Genomic DNA, 23,596 nt, shown 5'->3' with positions numbered 1-23,596 from the left:
CTTACTGCTAAGTCAATAGGTGGCAGTAAGGTCTCATGCTGAAAAGGGACATGCACTGGTTTTAATATTGCCGCACATCAATTTTCGCCCCCCCCCCCCCCTCAAAAAGGCCTTTTTTGCAGGTGGACTGAAAAATGTACCTGTGTGTCCAAAACATGCGTTTACACCAGCACAGGCCATTTTTTGTCAGGCCTTAGTAAAAGAGCCCCTAAAAGTAGTTGAGAATGAGGACTAACAGTCTCCTTGGTTACTCGACTGGAGGCACATACTGGGTCAAAATGTTATCCTAAAATATAAATACTACACTATAAAACCCTGTTATAGCAGTACATATTTTAGATTTCCAGAAATTCCACTGAATGATTAAATTCCTCATAGAAACAGCAAATTAGTTGTCCCAAGCTTTCTTGAATTCAAATACAGGGATAAGTACATAGGATCTCTAAGGGAGTGAAAGGAAGAGTAGATGGCATGGATGGGCAGACTGGATATGCCATATGGTCCACCTGCCTTCATTTTTCTCTGTTTCTATATTTGTATCATTTATACACTTTTAATCAGTCCAAACACTCAGGTGGTATTGTATTCCAGATGCCAGACTTCTGTTGTGAACGAGTGTTTGAAATAACACCCGTGCATAAATAAACTCAGGTGAACAAATGTAACGTAACCGATTCCTCAGAACTGATCACAGCCATGTCAAAGGCCATGAACCAGCCAAAGGCTACAGCTAACAGCACAAATGAAATCCTACCTCAGCACTCTCCCTCTCTGTTTTAAAGTGGGATATTTCCAAGAAGGGGAAATGCAGCAGTTGGATTGGGGAAAGGAGATATTTTGGGGGGGGGAGGGGAGGGGGGAGGTAGTGACAGTATACTATTTGGACAGGAGGGACACTGTTTAAGAGAATATTAAACAAAGCATCCGCTCTGACATTGTAATAAATAGCCAGGCAGATCTGCTGCTCTGTGTGCCGCTTCACAGGGGGAGAAAAATTGCAGGCTACCACAAATGTCATCCCCAGGACAGTGTAATGATGTTACATTTTATTAATAAGTATAATGTATTTCTGCTGAATGCAGTGGTGCCCATGGGATTTCTACCCCAACACAACATGGATATGGTACACAAAGTCCAATCAAAGAAAATAATCCCCCAACAATTCAATCAACACTTTTATTTGTAATTTATTAGCCTTTATGTTCCATTAGTTCAGTTCTGATAAATGTAGCTCAGTGCAGTAAAATGTGAATTAGCCAGCTAATATGACATGCTGTGCAAAATCGTATTACATTAACTGAAAGCCATTTCCTTGTGGAACATGCCCGCTGTGTTGTGTAACTTGCAGTAGGCAACAGTAAATTGCAAAGACTTTGCCATATTCAGCTAATGTTTTTTCTACTATTAAGGTGAAATCTGTTGCACTGACTGCCGCAGGTCAGGCATCCACCGATTTAGGACACTATTCACTAAAAAGTTACTTCCACTAGCAAAGTTGGAAAGCTGGAGTCACAAACTATGCAAAATTGCCAAAGGTTTTCTTTATGCTTCAGCACTTACCTTCCACCCCTCCTTCCACACTCTCTACCCTACCCAAACTCATCCCTTCAACCCTACCTACTTCTTGGGCTGGTAAGATCTGAGAACCCACGCCAGCGCCACTAATCTTTTAACCTCCCAAAAGTATCATTTTCAGCTCAGCTTAGGGTTTGTCTCTTGTATCTCAAATATCTTTAAATCCATACACTCCGTTCTCCACTGATACTAGGAGGCAGACAGGTAGATAGATGAAAACAACCTGCCCTTAGGGGTTTTTTTTTCTTTCTTTTTTTGAAAGGGGTGGGGTATAAAAATACTTAAAGGAGAGTGAGAATGAAAGGCATAAGAGGAGGGAAATTTTATAACACTGTCTATGTGGAATGTCAAAAAATGAGCCAATATTATGCTTGTTATATAAATGCACTACCAAAAAATGTTCTGTTGATCGTATTTATAAAGGGACCATCAGAAAAAAGAAGTCCATAACCATAGCAGCATATCAAAATAGCACTGCTTTTCAAGGCTTGCTTTTCTGAATCATCAGTCTTTGTAAGTGTAGAAGTGACACTGCTAATAGTTAACACTTCTATATATGTTTTCTTTATAGGTTTAATAATATTACATTCAAAGAAAAAAACTTATAAATGTGCTAACAATATCAGGAAAAACATGATTCATTGAAATTAAGGAAATATTCCTTCAAAACAGTCTACAAAGTTTTTTGACCAAGATCCAAGGAAATAACTAAGGAAAATACCTTATGATTAATCAAAATCAATTATGGAGCTGGTAAAAGTCAAGCACTCGCAGCCAGTTTATACAGTGTATGTATATATATATATATCAAGTGGGTTCATGCAAGGAAGAAATTCTTTCGCTCTCCTTATGAGAAATAAATTCCTACAATTTCTTCGTTAACTGCGTTTAGAGACACCAAACATCTACAGACAAATTTAAGCACAAAAGATCCTCCCAAAGAGAGCTCTCTTGGTTTTAAACCCAAGAATTTTCATCTTCTTTTCTGTGTGTCTCTAGCTAAATCTGGAAAAACTTGAACCATAGACCCCCCCCCCCCCCCAAAAAAAAAAGATGAATCCATGTAACGGAAATATAAACGGAATATATTGTTTCTATCTGGTTCCAGAGCAAAAGTCACTAGAAGAGTTGTTCTTTCCACTATAACCTCCAATGAGCTCTCCAAAAATTCAGTGAGATTTAACTCAGGTTGAGGAATCACAAAAGAGGTTCTCAAAATACTAGATAAATATTGAGCTCTGACTATGGGTTGAAAACCCTCAGTCGGAACTCCTAATATTTCAAGAAAATATTTCTTCAGCATATCCAATGCTGGAATTAAATGTGTTTTAGAAAAATTTAGAAATCTCAAATTCTTTCTTCTTCTTCCATGATTATCTAAATATTCAAGCTTCCGAGCTAGAATATCTCTCTCCCTGGCAGTCACTGATGCAAAGCTCTGCAATTGCTTAAGATCACCGTTCATTGAATCAATTCTAGACGACTGAAGATCCAAACTCCCAGACAAAGTCTGACAAGAATGTTTTAATTCAGAGACTTCGCCCCTTATGGAGCTAGCAATTTGAAGAAGGGAAGAACTCAAACCTTGAATGGCATCTCTCAAGGACTCCATAGTCACCACAGCTGGTTTTGTTAGATCTCCAGATCCAGTAACAGCAACTCCCAAGTTCAAAGGTGAAGCTGGCATAGCAACCTGTGCTTCCCCTGATGTTTCCAAACCTGGGGTAGAGGCAGAGACAGGACCTCCTCTTGCAACCATGGAGACACAATCCACTTTGGGTGTCTCACTACCTCGCATCACTGTTGGCGCCGAAATGCTTCCGGGTCTTGGAGGAGCTGCACTGGAGAAAGGACTGAGAGACACTCTCTCTATGCTGCGATCTTGTGGAGAAACTGCAGATCCAACTGAAGTGAGTGCTGACTCTTCCGGCGTTTGTATGCTGAATCTCTCCAGAGTTGTCTGACAAAAGGTAGGATTACCTCCAGGGCTAGAGGAGGAAAAAGTCTTGGTTTTTTCTTTCTGCTTCCCCATGTCTAACACGGGGAAAGGGTCCAAAATGCCAGGCAATTTCTCGGGAGGTCAGGAGCTCACAAACGCTTGACTGCTCCAGACGCTGTCGTGGTCTCAACACTTCTATATTAAGGACTAAAGGGGGAAGTTATCAATGTGGGCTACTGTTAAAGACATGTTATTTTACCACTAACATGTGCTATTTTAGCACAGTTCCCACTTTATGCAATGAGATCTAGTTACTAGTAATCCAGGTTAACAGTAAAATAACATGTCTTAATGGTAGCCCACCTTGATAACTCCCTCCCCCTCCCCCCTTAGTGGCTCTAACAAATATATTTGTTTTTAAAAAGTTTTTTTTTCATTGCAAAATTTGACATCCAAAAACAGCAAAATGCTCTTTCTCTGAAAAGATATAGGACCTATGGACTAGACTGGGTAAATGATTCCCAAATTTGGGCGACAAAAATATCTGCACCGAGTATTATTCTGTAAATGGTGCTTTGCGTTTCACATCATTTATAGAATAGCACTTAAAGCTGATTTCCAAGCCAAACTATGGGCGCGATGATTTGCACAAAATGAAACCTGATATAAATCCTTGCACATAAGTTAGGCACAGATCCCCGGTATTCAGTAATACTACGTGCATCTTTAGTGAATGCCCCTGACCCGCCCATTCCCCCTCCTATGGCCACACCCCTTTTCAGTTGTGCACTAAAAAATTTGCACATGAATCTTTATAGAATAGTGGCTAGCAACATGTGTGTGTAAATCCTAATTGGAGCCAATTAACTGCAATAATTGGTTGTTAGCACCCACCTATTGGTAATTAATGGCTCATTACTCAATTATGTTGCGTGTGCAATTTTGGGTGCCATATATAGATTCCAGAGTTAAATGTAAACTTTGTTGTGAATGGTGTAAGTTATAAATGCATGTTGACATAGAACAATGCTTCAAGCCCCCCTGCTGTACAGTCACAGACAGCAATGTATCATACACAGAAGCTGTTGCTTTCATAATTTTCTGGGCACACAATGCAGGAAAGGGTTTTGTGCAGAACCCAGCCCTGAGCAAAATCTCATGATAGACACAAACACACAGCATATTAAAATCAATGATAATGAGGCTATTAGCTCTTCTGCCCTGATGCAGAGAACTGTACAGAAAACGTTAAGGTGAGCACAGCACAGGAAAAAGGGGCATAAAAGGGTTAATTTTTCTGCAGTGGCATCCAGAGGATTTAATGCCTGTATATTCTTTTTTCGCTGCATGATACATGGTAATACTTTTTAAATGAATAAGAGGAAATAAAGGAGAAACACTTTGGAATTGTTGACGGAGGATGTGGTAACAGTAGTTAGCATATCTGGGTTTAAAAAAGGTTTGGACAAGTTACTGGAGGAAAAGTTCATGGAAGCCACTCCTTCCCCTGGGGTTGGTAGCATGAAATCTTGCTACTATTTGGGATTCTTTCAGGTACTTGTAACCTGGATTGGCCACTGTTGAAAGCAGGATACTGGGTTAGATAGACCATCAGTCTGGCCCAATATGGCTATTCTTTTTTCATGGCCTCCTTGAAAGCATTGGTAGGGCAGAATGGGGGAGGTGATGGTTCTGTGCACATATCTGAGCAGAAATAAATTGTGATGACAGTATTGTATGGAGAAATGTGCTGATATATATATTTTTTTCTTTTCCTCATACATTTGTACAGTACTAGTTGCTCTTAACACAGAGCCTTTTCCACATGTGTTGAGTGTGCTCTCCCTGATTAGCACAGCAGTTCTGAGCACATCAAAATTGCACACAATTAGCTTACCGCATCGGCAGGCAAAAAGCGAGAGTTCTCTTTGTGTTAGAAACTGTACAACTCTAATGCAAGCTTTTTACATCGACCCCTCAGTCAGCAAAATTCCACTCAGTAAGAGCCATTGAGCCCTTAATGTAAAAGCACTGGGGTTGTGGTTAGAGCACAAAGATAGGAATGGCTTTTATATGATTTCTTTTTTAAGAGAAAGGGGATGGGACTTGAAAAGCTGTGCTATTTTTGTACGCTGGTATAGCTATGGACTTTTGTCCTAATGATTCTTATATAAATATAAATAAAAGTGAATGAGAGAACACTCTACTACTGCCAATATAAAAAGAAAATGGTGGAGAAAAAGAAAGCAAAAAACACAAACAGGTAGAAACCTCTACGTGCAGTCCAAAGTCCAAAGCAAGAGTAGAGGATGCCACAAAACACAACCAGTCAATGGAATGAAGTCAACGAGTACTTTACTCATAAAGGACTCTTTGACTTCATCCCGTTGACTGGTTGTTTTTTGGAGAAAAAGAAAGGCCTCCACAAAAACCATCACAGGACTTTCTGAAAAAAACTCCACTCATATAACAAAAACAAAAAAAAATTACTGAATAAGCGGCATGAAAGCATTGCTTTTTAACAAATACTTATACTAGAGCAGCTCAACATTTATTTATTTATTAGGATTTATTTACCACCTTTTTGAAGGAATTCACTCAAGGTGGTGTACAGTAAGAATAGAACAAACATGAGCAATAGGAAATTACAGCAGTAAAAATATTCAAATAACAATACAAAGTATGGCATAATACGTATAATCTAGATACTAAAGACTCCAGAGCTATGAAAAAGCTTATTTTATTAGCAAAATATCAATCATTCACACATCACAATATTTCACAATACAATGTTACCACTCATTCACCTTAACATGTGTCAACCAATTATCAAAATTCGGAAATAACATATATAGCTGTGCCAATCGGTCTTTACATATTACTATTCTTCTTCGATGCTTATATATAGTCCTTTAGAACAATAAGCATCGAAGAAGAATAGTAATATGTAAAGACCGATTGGCACAGCTATATATGTTTTTTCCGAATTTTGATAATTGGTTGACACACGTTAAGGTGAATGAGTGGTAACATTGTATTGTGAAATATTGTGATGTGTGAATGATTGATATTTTGCTAATAAAATAAGCTTTTTCATAGCTCTGGAGTCTTTAGTATCTAGATGTTTAAATAGACTCTGGTTTTTGAACGTAACCCCTATGGTTAGATAGTTAGTTATAATACGTATAATGCCAACACAATACGTAATAGAACATTTTAATTGATAGTGAAGGGTAAAGCAAAGATGGAACATTTAGAGAGTAAGAAGAGTTAGAAAGTAAGGTGACTGACCTCGTGTGCAACTTTCTTTAAATCAGAGAGATGGTTAAATATTATCTCAGCTAGGGTAAGAGTGGATAAACATGTCCTGCTGCAGTATGTGCAGCCCAAGTCACTCCTTGTGCGTGTGAGTGAGATTAACAAGTTAGTTACTTCTTCCATTAAAGGCCTGGTTGAAGAGCCAAGCTTTCACCTGCTTCCTGAAGTAGAGATAGTCTTGTGTTAGGCGGAGCCTTTCAGGCAGTGCATTTCAGAGTGTGGGTGCTACTCTGGAGAAGGCTCGCTTGCAGGTATCACATTGTGTAATGTTTTTTGGAGAGGGTGTGGTTAGTGATAGTCCTTGGGAGGACCTTAGAGGGGCATAATCGAATGGGGCCAGCCATCTTTAAGGCCAGCCCCGGAAAGCGGCATACCCGACCGTGTTATCAAAACAAGATGGCCGGCCATCTTTCGTTTCGATAATACAGTCGGAGACGCCCAAATCTCAACATTTGGGCCGGTGTTAGAGATGGCCGGTCTTAGAGATTGCCACCATTGTTTTTTGCCAATAATGGAAACTAATGGCGGCCATCTCAAACCCAGCCAAATCCAAGGCATTTGGTCTTGGGAGGAGCCAGCATTTGTAGTGCACTGGTCCTTCTCACATGCCAGAACACCAACCGGGCACCCAAGGGGGCACTGCAGTGGACTTCAAAAATTGCTCCCAGGTGCATAGCTCCCTTACCTTGTGTGCTGAGCCCCCCAAATTCCCCCCAAACCCCACTACCCACATCTGTACAACACTACCATAGCCCTAAGGGGTGAAGGGGGGCACCTACATGTGGGTACAGTGGGTTTGGAGGGGGGGGGGGTTGGAGCCCTCCCAGTTACTACCACAAGTGTAACAGGTAGGGGGATGGGCCTGGGTCCACCTGCCTGAAGTGCACTGCACCCACTAAAAACTGCTCCAGGGACCTGCATACCGCTGGCAAAAATATGATTTTTTTGGGGGGGGGTGGGAGGGGGTTGGTGACCACTGGGGGGAGTAAAAGGAGGTCATCCCCAATTCCCTCTAGTGGTCATCTGCTCAGTTGGGGCACTTTTTTGAGGCTTGGTCCTAAAAATAAATGGACCAAGGGAAGCCGGCAAAGTGCTCGTCAGAGCCGGCCTTCGTTTTTCCATTATTGGCCGAAGCCGGCCACCTCGTAACCACGCCCCCGTCTGGCCTTCAATACCCTGCCGAAATGCCCCCTTGAAGTTTGGCTGGCCCTGTGATGGAAAGCAGTTGAAGCCGGCAAAAATTGGCTTTCGATTATATCGATTTCACTGGCTTCTGGAGATGGCCGACCATCTCCCGTTTTGTGTCGGAAGATGGCCGGCCTTCTCATTCGAAAATAAGCAGGTTAGTGTCCTTGGCAATGTGTGAAGGATCAACCTATTCTTCAGGTACTCGGGGCCATTCCATTTCAGAGCCTTGAATATCAGACAGAGTTTTAAATTTAGCCCTGTATTGCACTGGTAGCCAATGAAGATTTGGCAAAAATGGTGTGATATGGTCATAACACTTGCAACCTTCTATGAGTCTTGCTGCTGCATTCTGAATCAACTGAAGCTGGTGCAAGCCCTTTGTAGTCACACCATTGTATAGTGCATTGTAGTAACCCAGTCTTGATGTTATCATGGCATGCACAACTGGATAAGTTTTACCTTCTCGGTGTAAGGAGAAAGGCAGCATAACTGTCGCAAATAGTAGAAGCAGCTCTTGAAGGTTGCTTGGATTTGGGGAATCAGAGTAAATGTTGAATCTAACTGTATTTCAAGGTTCCTGATGTGATTTGAGAGCGAGTTCATACTTCCCAAAAGGGATTTTGATGTCAGGTATGCATCCACTTTTGCTAGGGACTCAGAGGCGCTCAGTTTTATCATGTCTGTCCCAATAACCGATATTCCACTTATCCGCTGTAGAAATACCATTCTCAGAATCAGCTGTCCAATCAGTTCATCTCATCGGTCCATGTAGACAACATTGAACAGCAACATGGCATAAACTGCTGAAGCAGTTTGCAAAATAGGAAACCCCTATCGAATTTATGCCTTGTTGCTGTTCAATGCTGTGTTCAACTTTGTGTTGTTAGTTAATTCTTCTGGTTTATTTACCATTTATAAATATGCCATTATATTTCACTTTCACATTTCACTTTAATTTGATATACAGCATAATCCTAAAATCATAATTAAGTGTTATCTACCATTAATAAGACAGAATGGCGGAACGTTTATTTTGGGAGTGGGGTAATGTCCTATCATATGCCTGGATATAAAGGGTTTTTAAGACTAGACAGTTCTATGTAAAAGCAACTTTTGAACCTTTATAAAATAGGTACCCAGAACTAGCTAGTGATGTAGTCATGCATTGGTCTGGATGGGCAAGGCTCCACCCACTTTAGGATCAGGTCCATCTAGCAGTGATGTGCAACAGCATGTGTGAAAACTGAACATATGCAGGATGCCGGTGGTAGTGGCAGCTTAGGGATATTGGTGCCAACTGCCAAGCTTAGTAGGCGTTCATGCTGCTGGAGGAGGAGGTCTTTAGCTGGCAGGGCTTGGGGATCCCTGCCAGTTAAAACATTTATCTTTTGAGTTGGGGGTTGCACCAGAAAGGGGATAGAAAAAAGAAAAGGGTGGGGAAGAGAGAAAATTGTGTGCCCACCCACTTTGGGCTCCAGCCCACCCATAATTGGCAGTCTACCTATGCTACTGGAACCAGCCCAGTAAAGTACAAATCTTCATGCACAAATTTAAACCTGATGTGAAGAAAGTATAAATATAAAGAGGAGCCAGCAGAAAGAATTTACACTGAAGCAATAGCTGACTCAAAGCATGCATTAAAAACTAACAAGTCAATATTCATCCAGCAGCAGTGAGCATTTTGTTAAATGCTGACACCCACCAGCTGTTAGACCCAGATATTCAATGCCAGGCCATTTCTGCTCAGCAGCGATATCTGGAAGTCACGTGGGCACTGTTGATATTCAGTACCATACTGCATAGCTTACCAAGCAAAGTTAGGATACTGTTTAACAATCCTACATGCCCATTAACTATGTAGGTACCAGTGCTGAATATTTTAAATGCCTGTATAACTTCCACATCCATCCCAGTTGCATCCTGAGGCTGCCCCAGCTCCGTCCAGAAAGTGCTGCCACAATCAAAGGGGAAATATTTAGTAGCACTGCCAAGCTGAGGTACTAAGCATGTTTTAACCAGTCAGGACCCTCTCCTGCCCAATGGCATCCATAGGCACCATCTCTATGTGTTTGAGTACCCCCAACATTGAGCAAATTCCTTGACTGTGTCTAAGAAGGAGTAATTTCCCTTGTATGATCAGTCACCTGCCTGACTTGCAAGTACTTTGAAGGTTTGTATTCCCACTCATGTTATGAGATCTCAGAATCCAAACTTGCATGAGATACCATCTTTTTGCCAAGTGAGACTAGATATATATATATATAGAGAGAAGATATTTATGATTGCAGCACCTAAATTATAGAACAGTATCCCTCAGCATTTCCATGATACACAACCGATTCTTTCATTAAGGAAGCAGTTAAAGCTTTCTTATTTCAGCAAGCTTTTGCTACTGTGTAATGTGTATGGATAGTGATTTGAATTACTATTTAGTTAATATGATGGTTTTACTGTTAATGTTATGAGTTTTAATGTTGAAGTTATGTACGACTTCTGTAAGCGGTCCAGAATGGTAGATGGTATGAGTTATAAATTTTACAAATAAATAAATGACGGCATACTTATCAATACCAGGCCCCAAGTATCTATTTGTAAAGCAACATCATTCTGATTTCAATTTAGAGTACATGGTAAGAAGAAATTCAATCATAATTTGAAAGAAGGCCTTGATGTCCTTAATTGGATCATCAAAAGAATTAGTCAAATAGGTTAACATACATGAACTTATGGAACCATACATTTTCTTTTTTTCAGAAGAACCACATCTGAAGAGGAGATACATGTTCTCTCAAGATCGGCAAATAATTCACTATGTTCTGGGGCCAATATGACGATTAGAATTTGCAGTACAGTATGAAAGGAACTGCTGCTTGGACCTCTGTGCCTGTCTGCAGTAGACGCTGACCTAAGCTGTTAATCCTTTACCAGCGGTGTTAAAGTGAGTATTTATTTTCTACTAACATTGCCAAGATGACGGCACAGTATTTTGGATGCTGGTTCTGATTTAGTAAAGGTAGTCATAAGTACCACATTGTGAATGACTAATGAGACTACCATTTGTGTGATGCTTTCTTGTTATACTATAAACAGTTAGCAGGGTGGTTTGCCATTGCCTTCCCCAATTATCTTAACCTCACCCTCCCCTGTTAAGGCCAGGTGCTAATTTACTGAAAAATATAGGATGGATAATTGAGTTGGCCAGAGGCTGGCTATCGGAGAAATTTGAACACATGGACACAGTAGGCAAATACCGTATTGACTACATCAAGAGGCCTAGTGTTCTGATTGAGTATGGCAGTGTAACTCTGAAGTGTCTATGTAAAACTTTTTGCTTATCTACAGTAAGAATGATATACTGAAATGTATAACAAGTGGAAGTATGCTATAGATAATGTGAATAAAGCACATCCCTTGAACTAAATGTAAAAGAAGTGTGATTGCTTGTCATATCCTGCATTTAGCTATAAGAAATAAAGTGTGGAGGGCCTGTGGCAAGGGAACATGCAGCAGCTATAAGTGCTTGAGGTAATATGTGTGCATTTGCAGTGATATCCAGCGATGGACGAGTACCATGTTCCAGGCCTTTTGACTTCAAATATATGATTTTCAGTCATTTCAATTTAATCTGTTTCAGAGGTTACAGATGGAACCTCTCCATCTCAGAATGAAATATGAACAAACAAGACAAGAAGGCAGAGATATGCCTACAGAAATTGAAATGGCTAAATGAGATGAGACAAAGCGAGATGAGGTCAGATTTGAGTGGGACAGATAAGTGACGGTACTGGGATTTATCTTACAAGGGAGCTATTCCATGAACCCTTGTATATTCAAGGACTCTGTGATCAGATTCCAGGTGTAGTGTTGAGGGGTGCAGACATTTTCACGACAGAACACTTGGAGTGATTTCATTTATGAGTGAGGCTTCTGGCTATGCTTTGCAGCCAAAAGACTAGATTAATTTGTCTTGATTTCTATGGAGAATTTTCAAAGGGCTACCTCTGATTTGGGGCTAGATTTACTAATGCGCACTACTGCTTTAGTGCATATTGATGCCATTAACAAAAGCTAGTAGTAAATGGTTGTATTGCTGGAACTGGGACCTGTGGTAAATAATAGGGATTTATGTTTATGTTGATTCATCACTTGATATACCACCTTTACATAGGTAAGATCAAAGGTCAAAGCAGTTAACAGTTTAAAACTACAAAAGAAAAGGACTGCAAGTTATAGGCAAGAAAGAACACAGTCGTACAAGTAGTATAGAGCATATTAATGTGTATTTGTGTACCCTGACATGGTAGTACCCTTTTAGTAAATCTAGCTTTCAGAGTCTGTTTACAAAAACTGTCTCATCAAGTCTTTCTGCAATTTCTCACAGTCTGTGTACAGTTTGATTTTGTTGAATAATTTTGTGTCATCTACAAATTTGATTACCTCACCAATCGTTCGTGTGTAATAAACTGCATTATCCTTTAGTGTAACAGTGTATTTCTTATTTTTCAGTGCAAATTTTACTCCTAGTATAGTAAAAAATTTTTAGTGCTGTGAAATCAAAAGTTAAAACCTTGCACTAAAGGATAGCAGGCAGACATGCAAAATGCTAAATCCATAATGTAAAAAAAAATGTTTTTTTTTTTTTTTAACTCTTTCTACTACTACTACTACTATTTAGCATTTCTATAGCGCTACAAGGCATACGCAGCGCTGCACAAACATAGAAGAAAGTCCCTGCTCAAAGAGCTTACAATCTAATAGACAAAAAATAAATAAAGTAAGCAAATCAAATCAATTAATGTGAACGGGAAAAAAGCTTTTTTCATCCATTTGGATACAGAAAGTGAAAGTGCCTTGGTGCTTTGTAGCTTTTACTACATGAGACGTGGGGACCCCTGACGCAGGTGCTAGTCACCGAAACACGGCCCGTGTCGGGTCTTTTTGTCAAGGCTCATTCATTAAAGAACTGTGTTCCATTTTTAAAGGCCCGTGGTGCTGTTTTTTTTTTTGTTTGGACTTTAGTTTGTACTTCGTTCCCTCTCTTTTGTTATATTTATTAGATTATGGACAGCTTTATCCTTAAGCCTGGCTGAAACGTTTCAAACTCTGGGACTTCTATCATTTGTTTTACAGGGTTTTTGCCCTGAATCTGAGAGCATACTTGCCCTAGAAACTAGGGGGGGGGGGGACAAGAACACTTTAACACAGACTGGTTTTGATGTTCCCAAACTCCTGATATCCTGTCAATGGACATGAATTTTGATTTTGCTTTGTTTTAACTTTTCTGGAATAAGCGCTGGCATCTTAGAGCTACCCAGTAGTGGCTGTTTTATTTGCGCCTCTGAATTGTGATTACCTCGGTGAAGGATGGACTTTGCCACTGCAGCGTTAACCCAGATAATAATGAGCTGGCTGTGCTTTTGTTTAAGAAGTTTTTTTTCTGCACCATAGACAACTCTTCTACCTAGACCTTCTGCCACCATGTCGTGCTAAGTGTGACAGTGGCCATTAGTGCATGAGCCCTTACTACCACCTATTTTGTAGGCGGTAAGAGCTCATGTGCTTAACCACATGCTAGTCAGTTAGCATGTGGCGATGTAACTGTGCTGATTGGTTAGCCAGGGCTGCCAAGAGACTGGGCCAGGCCCAGGACAAGGCCGCCCCCGGGCCCCCCCTCACCAGAGGTCGCTGGGCCCCCCTCCACCCGCCACCGGGCCCTCTCTCCACCCCCGGCCCTATGCACTGACCTTAAGCGCCTCACCTTCGAAAGTGCAGCAACAAGCAACGGCAGACCACTTCTTCCTTCCGTGTCCCGCCCTCGCGGAAATTACGTCAGGCGAAGGCGGGACACGGAAGGAAGGAGTGGTCTGCCGCTGCTTGCTGTGTTTTGGTGAGGCGCTTAAGTTCAATGCCAGGGAGCGACGGAGGGCGGGTGGGCCGGAATGCGGCGCCGCTGGGCCCCCCTGGAGGCCCGGTCCCGGGGAATTTTGTCCCCCTTGCCCCCCCTCTTGGCGGCCCTGTGGTTAGCGCAGAATATACCTACTCTCCGCCTGCCTAGATGCCCCCAACACTAAAAAATAAATTGTATTCTTTAGCACGTGGGTAGCATATGCACAGTTCAAAACCACTATCGGACACCTGAGCATGCTCCTCGCTAGTGCTTTTTAACCTGCGGTAAGCACACATTAGTACTTACCACAGCTTAGTAAAAGGAATCCATTGTTAGCACATATCAAAAAATTTGGCACACACAAATTGATATAACTGTTAAATACTAAGGGTCCAATAATAATTAAAAAAAATAAACAGATGAGCTCCTAAATTTATGCCCAGTTTTCATCTTAGTCGCCTAAAGTGTCTTTTTATGAACAATACTAACGCTGTCCGGCCGCTGCTTCTTCTCCTGTTGAGCAGCAGCGGCCGGTACAAAAAGAAAAAAGCCAAAAAAATGGCTTCGTCACTGCAGCCGCTCCTCCTCTCCCCTCCACATCACTGCCCCTGCAGGAAGACCCCGGAGGAGCGCAGCAATGTCAGAGGGGAGAGGAGGATCGACTGCAGAGATGACAGCCAATGCCAGATGGCTGTCTACGGAGCCATGTTTCAGGTTTAAAATCTTTTTTTGGCTTTTTTCTTTTTGTACCGGCCGCTGCTGCTCAACAGGAGACGCAGCAGCGGCCGGACAGCGTTAGTATTGGCGGCTGTGGGTAGCGGGGGGGTTGATGTGTCCGAGGGGGGTAGGGGCTTGGGTGATGCGCTGGGGGGGGGGGTAGAGGTTTGGGTGATGCGCCGAGGGGGGAGGGGAGGGTCGCTGGACATGGGTGGCTGGAGGGGGCCAGGGGGAGAGGAGGGTCGCTGGACATGGATGGCTGCAGGGGGGGCAGGGAAGAGGGATGTGGGGAGGGGGTCCTGAGACCAGATGGGTGGCCGCAGGGGAGGGCAGGGGAGACAGAAGGGACACTGCAGGGGGGCAGGGGGAGAGGAGGGTCGCTGGACATGGGTGGCTGCAGGGGGGGCAGGGGAGAGAGCAGGGTCGCTGGACATGGGTGGCTACAGGGGGGGCAGGGGGAGAGGAGAGTCGCTGGACATGGGTGGCTGCAGGGGGAGCAGGGGAGAGAGGAGGGCCGCTGCACATGCGTAGCTGCAGGGGCAGAGGAGGGTTGGTGGGGAGGGGGTCCTGAGACCAGATGGGTGACTGCAGGGGGGCAGGGGAGACAGGAAGGATGCTGCAGGGGGGGGGATTACCTTGCTAGCGCCCGTTTCATTGCCTACCAAAACGGGCCTTTTATACTAGTAAGAAATAAATATGTAAACAAAATCCCATAACAAATCAAAAACTATTTCCCTGTGCACATCCCTAATATATATGCCAGAAGCCTAGACAGCAAGGATCATTTCTAAAGCTGAAGAGGCAATTAAATCTATACTTTTCAAGTAAATAGCCTCTCTGCTGAAACTGCCAACAAAATGCCACTCAGTGCCAAACACTTGTCCATTCAAAACTCTGCCAAAATCATCCACTTATTTCACATTGGGCTACCAAAAGCCTTCAAATGGTAATGACACCGCTTTATTTGACTAGCACAAAAATGTGTCCATACTCTGATGTGGGACCTTTTTCAAAGGGGGGGGGGAATCACTGAGGGACACACTCCCACAATAGCTACCCCCTCCCCCCCCCCCCCCCCCCCCCCCGTAAACAGCCACAAAGTGTATAAAAAGGCAACATTACAAATATTATGTTATTCTGTAGAAAACACAATTGGTTGGGAAAAGTGAAGAAAACAACATGATTGCAAAACATTTCATCTTGGTCACATATGCAAAATATGGATAGGGTCTTACTGAATACAGAACAATACTGGAATAGAACTAGACATGTATTTTTTTTGTATTGTTCAAAATGCAGGTAACAGAGATGCTGCACATTCACATTCCCAGACCTGGTATAATCAAATCACTAAAACAAAAATAACCATTATTTCCCCACCTTTGTTGCCTGCACAGCTCAGCCTCCGTAGCCCATGCCCCACATTTTGAGATCTTATGCATTCATTCTGGTGTAAATGCTTGCACCTAAATCTTTGTGCACTTCTACATTCTCCCATGGGTCTTGGGGACTGGCTGAAGATACTGATTTTTCAATGTGTATCTGGGATTTACAGAGCCTGGGCTCTTCCATTTATACATGGGGGTCGTGGGTCAGTTTTACTGTCGGTACTTAGTATTACCAATTACCCCCTGAAAAATAAAAACTTTGGGTAATAGTACTTTGTATTTTCATTGCCCTTTGAAGCCAGATTTGGGAATTTTCGATAAAAGACGTTTAGGGGGTCCTCTTTCCAAGCCGCGCTAAATAGTGGCTGGCTGCAGCCACTCTTAGTACAGCGGTGAAATGGCCGCTTTGCTATAATTTTTTGTAATGTCTAAGCGCTAATTTCCCCATTAGCACATGGCCGTTACCGTGGGAGCCCTTACTGCCATATATTTAGGAGTGGTAAGGACTCCTGCACTAATCCCATGCTAATCAGGTAGCACACGGTAATTTGCCCACACTAGTATGCCTACTCTCTGCCCATGGGCACACCTCCCGCGCTAAAAAATAAAACAATATTTTCCAGTGCAGCAGGTGCGTAGCCAGACTTTGGCGGGAGGGGGGTCTGGAGCCCGAGGTGAGGGGGCACATTTTAGCCCCCCCCCCCCCGGCGCCACCGACCCCCCCCCCCCCCGCCATTGCCGACCCCGCCACCACCTCCAACTTTGTCACCCCCCTGCCTACAACCCTCTGGACCCCCCTCCCGCTGCCAATCTGCTGTCGCCTACGTTTGCTGGTGTGGGACCCCAACCCCCGCCAGCCGAGGTCCTTCTTTCCACAAAAGGCTTCCTTCTGTGAGTCTGACGTCCTGCACGTACAACGTGCAGGACGTCAGAAACAGAAGGAAGCCTTTTGCGGAAAGAAGAGGATCTCGGCTGGCTGGGGTTGGGGTCCCCCGCCAGCAAAGGCAGGCGATGGCGAGAGGGGGAGGGTTGAGAGGGTCGTCGGTAGGGGGGACCAGGGCCAAATCTAAGAGGCCCCCCAAGCCCCACGTAGCTGCGCCACTGCAGTGCAGGATTAGTGCATGCTGAGTGGGAAACTACTGTGGGGTGCCTCAGGCCTTTTAGTGTGCAGTAGGCCCACATAAGGCCTACCGCACCTTAATAAAAAGGCTCCTAAATTAGTTGATATATTTTAAAGATATAACGTGAGACAATTTTATATCATCTATTCATTTGCTATACCACCTCATTCCATGCCCGTGTTGATGTGCTTTACATACATTACAAAACCAATTAATTAAAATTATTGAAGAAAACACCATCAGTTCAAAGGAAGATCTATTCATGAACACCCAAGTAGAAATAGCTCAATCATATATAAACAGTGTTCCAGAAGATCATTACTGTCACCCATTGCCCCCATCTTCTGCCAGCTAAACATACGGTCAGAAATGATCAAAAGTCAGCTGAAACGCATGTCTTCAACTCTGAGCGAAATGAAGTCTGGGAGTTATCTAATCTAAGGTATTGCCGAAGAGTATTCCATTGTGCTGGGGCTACAAAGAAGAAAGCACTTGAGGAATAATTAATCTATTATCCATTAGTGAAGCAGTGTATGCCGCTGGGTGTATGGAATGATTGAAGATGCTAGATAATCAGGTCTATTGTTGTAAAGAATTTTATGTACTAGCCAGTGAACCCGGAAGTTCAATGCTGAAGACCGGACATAACCTGGCATGGATTTAGCACTGGTGAGGGTCAGCTGAATATCAGGCCCAAAGTTATATCTATCTCAGCACTGGACTAGGTCATGGCGATTCCATAACTAGGTGCGTACAGGTACACATCCCATTTGCACATGTAAATGCTATGCAGCAGGGGTGCTCATAAGTGCTATATTGTACAAATACAAGGAGGAAGTATATGGGGGGCAGAGCATGGGCAGGGTTTCCTGAATACTGAAAGTTACATGTGTCATTGCATCATTTAAGCATCTTCTGTTACACCAACCTATAGTTGGTATAACCTCACCTACATGTGGGCATGCCAGATGCCAGATTCTACTAGTGTTTTATTACAGAATCTGGGCACCCAGATATCAGTATAGAATAGGATCATACCATGCAACATCAGAGTACCTAAAAGGAATTACCATTTTAACCTTTCCTTTGCCTCAGATGCAATTCAGACTGTGAGCTCTCCAGTAATTGGGGATATACCTACTCAGTGTGTTTTTTTTCTAGTGAAAAAGCTGCTGGTACTCAAATGTCAGGGCCACCCTTTAAGGTGGGGTGATCACTGAGGTCAAATTTAGCAGACAATGGAAACGGTGCCGGCACTAAGTACCCCCTCCAAAAAAGTCCTGTACCTATTGTGCCTGAATTTAGCTCACTTCAGCAGAAGCCAAATCCAAATAAATATATTTAAAACTGCTCTGGTAAGGGTGAAAATGTGTGCATGTATTCTATACATGTACCTGGGTGTTTTCTATAATAAGTACAGACATTGCAACTCCACCAGACTATGACCCCAGGAATGTAGGAAAATAAGTGTGAGCTTTCCCTGTGCATGTGACCATGCAGTTAAAAAAATAAAAGAAATTAAAAAGCCCTCTTCTGCATGAAAACAGGCTTTATGTGCTGAAAAGGCTTAATGAAATTACCCCTGCAGTTCCCACAATTGTCCCGGGAACTTTTGAAACAGAGGCAATTATGGTTTGTACAGTTGTTAAGAAAATCTAAAGCATTGAAATCCCTCTGAACTGTTGTGATGTTTATTTTACACCTGAAAAAATAGTAATATCAAAACTATTAAAAGCATCTCCTACTTGTACAGCCCCATCAATTCTGAATCTGAGAAATTCAGGGCACAGAGTCTGATATACTAATATTCTTTACAGAATAGGGTGAAATAAGCTCCTCCTTACCCTCTTATCCTAGGGACCTACTTATAGAATTACTCTTCACATGTATAAGTGCCCTAACACATGCCCAATTTGTGTGCACAATTTAATTGAATAATGAACTAATTAGCACTAATTGGCTTTTTAACAAGCAATTATTGGCACTAATTAGATTTAATTGGAATTTACATGCATACATTTAGGCATGGGATCCAAGCCTAAATATTATGTGCGAGTATAAAAAAGGAGGCGGAAATGGGAGGATTGTGGATGGAACAGGGACGTTCTCAACATTTATGTGCATTGTTATAGAATAAGAGGAAATATGTGCACATTTCAGTTGGTGCAAATGGCCAAGCCTAACTTTACGTGTGATCCTCAGGTGTAAGTGCTATTCTATAAACTGGGCCTAATTTTAAATATGGCTTATAGAACAGCACTTTTTCCGGCACTGATTTTTTTCCGATGCCATATATAGAATTCACCGCTATATGCACACACAGCAGTTTCTATAAGGTGAGTGTGCAAGTTGCATACATGTAAATACAAAGGGGCATTCACAGTGGAAGGAGCATTTGGGAGGCATGGGCATGTCAACAATTTCAAGCTTAGGTTCTAGAATACAGTCATTTACATGCTAATATGTCACATTTATGCACGGGCATTTACACCTGCCAGAGACATGGCATAAGTGTGCACGCCTAAATATTGGCACGCAAGTGCCGATTTATGCTAGTATTCTATAATGGAATCTGATTGCCCAGATACCATTATAGAATTTGCACTCAGCATGCTGCATTTTGACACCTAAATTTTGGCTCCCTTAAGAGAATTGCCCTCTAGTGGCATTGAATATTTTTAAAATATCATAGCCTGCATTTTAAATATTGACCTATGATCAAACAAGAGGGAATCAGGAACACAAACCAAACAAAACAGCAAAAGAAGTGTAGAGGGCCATGGATGGAACTGAGCGGTGTAGGGGTCTTTTCCTGCTGTCTCACCTTTGCTGGTTAGTCCTGAACCATGAAGTGGTAGATTGGAGGAAGCAAAGTTTATTGAAGGACCTGACATGGCCCGTGTTTTGGCAAGGTGCTTGAGTCAGGGGTCATATGATGTACGTGCATAGATTTGTTGGTAGCAGTTTTTTACACTATTGCAGCTTAAACATTCTGAAATATTTTACTGCTGAATGATATAGGAAGTAATCTTTCTATGAGAACGTCATATGCCCCCTGATGCAGGCACCTTGCCAAAACATGGGCCATGTTGGGTCTTTCAATAAACTCTGTTTCCTCCAACCTAAGACTTTGCTTCTTAGTTCCATCCATGGCCTTCTGCACTATTTTTGTTGCGTAAATATTGACCCAACTTTGTGATAGGGAATGTATCCCAACAGCCATCAATCTGATATCTACCAGAAAGTCTTTTTATGTTTTATGTCAGTAAACTTTCCCTAGTGTCAGAAGTCCCTACATCAGTGACTGCGAGGTAATGAAACACTGTGGTAACAGATTCCTAGCTTGGAAACAACAAATGCAATATATAGTACAAAGGTATTTTGCAGGACCAGTGTTCATTAAGGAAGGATTATTGAAAATATACTTTTAATTGGAAAGAGTCTGTAAGCAGGGGGATAGTAATATTTCACCTTTAATGAAGAGAACAATTTTGGGCTAATTTAGCACACAGGAGAAGCCCGAGGGTATTTGATTTGCACATATATTGCTGTAAACAAAGCATCATGTTGCTGGGTAAATGAGATGAGGTTTTGTTTATTTCCAGTAATGGCACTAACACAGCTCTAGCTGTGGCTGGGTTCATGTAATCCTTGTGCCATGACTATTCTATCTAGTTTTGTGCATTTCTCTTTGTTCTTAAGGCCTCAGGCCATTCTCCGCATGGAAGACTTCAGGTATGGATGCTTTACTTTCACCACCACAAAGTTAACAGTAGAAACAGCATTTGGAAGTAAATTTTACTGCTGTTTGACTGTCCCTTACTTTAGGCTAAACCTGGTTTGAAAATGCTGGTAGGCCGATAGTCCTCTGAAGAATTATACTAGCATGGGTATTTAATGCTGACCTATAGTAATATGACTATGGAAGCAGGGACAATGTAAGATTACTGGGTGCCCCGGGTGATCCTTCAACCATATGTTCCTCCCCCACTGTTAGGTTTCAGACACCTGATCTGCCCCCCTAAAACCTGCTTTTAAAATATCAAACTTTATTGTGTGTGAGTGTAAATGGACTATTTCAACATCAGTCACATTCTCTACAGGTACAAATATGCATTGATGATTCTTTTGAGTTTGTGTGATTGTTTTTTTGTTTGACTGCACTTCCTCTTGCCCCCCCCCCCCCAGAAGCTGCTTCCCATAGGCAATTAACTAGTTTTGCCTAATGAACGGGCTGACACTGAGTGCAACACACTGGCAGGTAACTGTAAGCATCACATTTGGGGGAGGATAGTAGTACACCCAAAGGCACAATTTAATAATCTTGTGCCTCACAGACTTGGGATAAGAGAAACGCCTTAGTGAATCATGTCATAACAAGGAACAATGTAAAGGGTAATAGAGCAGTGCATCCCTTTAGTGAAAACAGGGGCTCGGTAGTTATATTTTAATAGTGTTTGATTGCAGAGGGCTACAGTATCAGTCTTTCTGTGGTTCTGCTCTGTTTCTCTTCTCACAAGTCTTAGAACAGTATCGCACTTGTTTATCAGTCACCCGCACATTTCCCATTTGAGGTATTTCAGATGTATGAAAGGTGAACTGCTCACGTTAAGTGAGGACAGCACATTACTTAGATCATGATATGGCTAGAATTCTTATTTATTTTATAAGAGATATTAAACATGCATCACCAAGCCTCATTCCGGAAAAAGACCAGGCGCAAAACTAACAACTTCATTGTTTTTTTCTTGACTCCGTGAACACCCAGCACGCTCAGAAAGCACACGCTGGCGTCATCCGCTCTGCAACAGGCTATTGAATTATTTTGGGTAATTTTCCACAACAGCTGCAACTGAACATCACCTGCAGGAGAGAGCATCTAGTTTGTTCTCTCTTGACAGCTTATGAACAAGGAAAATGTATTTAGCTTTCTTTAGCTGGGTAACAGCAAAAATTGTAGATTGCATTATCGGGCTGTAGAGCTTCAAGAAAAAAAAATGTCAAAATCACTTTAAGCTCCCTCAAGGAATCTAATAAGATCACTGCTCCGAGTACAAGAGGTAAACAGAATCAATTTATACGGTACTATAAGTCCTCTGAGCTTTCATTACTATATATCATTGAAACGTTTGGAAAGCAAACAATAATAGAGATGGCACTCTGCTTCTAATATTTAACATTTTTCTTCTCTACCAATCATTTTTTCTCAATGTTTAACATTGGTTGCAAACTCCAAACTTCAAAGTTTTGGAAGTTTCTTGAGTTCCTTCACCCGTCGTAGAACTCTCAAAGGGGCCCTTGACATCAGATCTGATTTTAGCAATAGCTCCTGTAGAACATTTTGGGGCCGAATGATGCAGTGAGCACCTATTTATCTATTTCGGGAGATACCCTATTATGATGCGGAGGCTGGTGCAAAGCGTGGGGGCTGCTTACCTTGTTGTATTTTAACTCCATGGGATTATTTAGAAAATTACATCAGAAAGAGTGTATGTGTTCAGTAAGAATAGAGGTGTATATAGTACGTTTAGAGGCAACTGCTAAATCTATAACCCCTGTTCATGCAAATTCTTATTGGTTGCCTCAGCACTTTACAGATAGTGCTGGGACAGAGCGAGGATCAACAGTGTAGTTTAGTTTAGGCCAGCAAAATGACTCACCTAACTTAAACCGCCAAGCTGTATGGATAGTGGCTGAATATTGGCAGGGTCTGCTGTGTTAGCAGCAATCAGTTGTCTGTATATATATTCAGTGCCACTGACTATCCCCCAAATTCTATATATGGTGCCTTAAAGTTATGCGCACTAATTTGGCCATGCGGCCAAATTGTGCGCACAACTTAGTTGATTAACAAGCCAATCAGTGCTGATAAATGGTACTTAACTAATTAATGACACTAATTGGCTTTAATTAGAATTTACAAACAACTTTATAGGTGTATTCTATAACACGGTACACGTAAAGTCTAATGCACACAACCAAAAAGGGGGTGTAGCCATGGGCGTAGAATGGGTGGTTTGTGGGCGTTCCAAAAAACTATGCCCACTGTTATGGAATACACGCGATCTGCACCTAAATTAGGCACAGGTATTTAAGCCTGGTTTTAGGTGGCCTAAATGGATGCACCTAAATTTTAAGCGCAAGAAGGGCATATTTTATAAAGTACACCTAACTTTAGACATAGTTTATAGAATAGCGCTAATCACGTGATTTTTTGGCACCGAGTTTTCAGGTGCCATGCATAGAGATTGGGCCTATATGGATAGTGACACTGATTATATGTGTGTGTTTTTTAATATCATAGCTGGCATTTAAAAAATGTCTCGCCACACCTACTGTATATAAAAGACTTGAAGCCATTCAGAGGACATCGACCAAGATGGTATGGAATCTGTGCCAGAAGACGTAGGAGAAGAGACTTGAATATGTATACTGAGGAGGAGGGGAGGGGAAGTGGAGAAAT

At 42.1% G+C, this 23,596-nt stretch overlaps 1 protein-coding gene across 1 annotated transcript in view; it reads left to right on the top strand.

Annotated features, from left to right (window-relative positions):
* Window positions 1-23,596, top strand: part of LINGO2 (leucine rich repeat and Ig domain containing 2) — a 1,076,239-nt gene that overhangs the window by 700,420 nt on the left and 352,223 nt on the right. Inside the window, exon 4 of the mRNA XM_030194184.1 lies at window positions 10,775-10,958. The gene's annotated coding sequence lies outside the window, so the exon portion shown is untranslated. The remainder of the gene's footprint in view (window positions 1-10,774; window positions 10,959-23,596) is intronic.

This window comes from Microcaecilia unicolor, chromosome 2, assembly GCF_901765095.1.
Source record: "Microcaecilia unicolor chromosome 2, aMicUni1.1, whole genome shotgun sequence".
NCBI classification, from domain to species: domain Eukaryota; kingdom Metazoa; phylum Chordata; class Amphibia; order Gymnophiona; family Siphonopidae; genus Microcaecilia; species Microcaecilia unicolor.
Note: the sequence above shows the minus strand (reverse complement) of the source record. Positions and strands in the feature narration are given on the sequence as shown.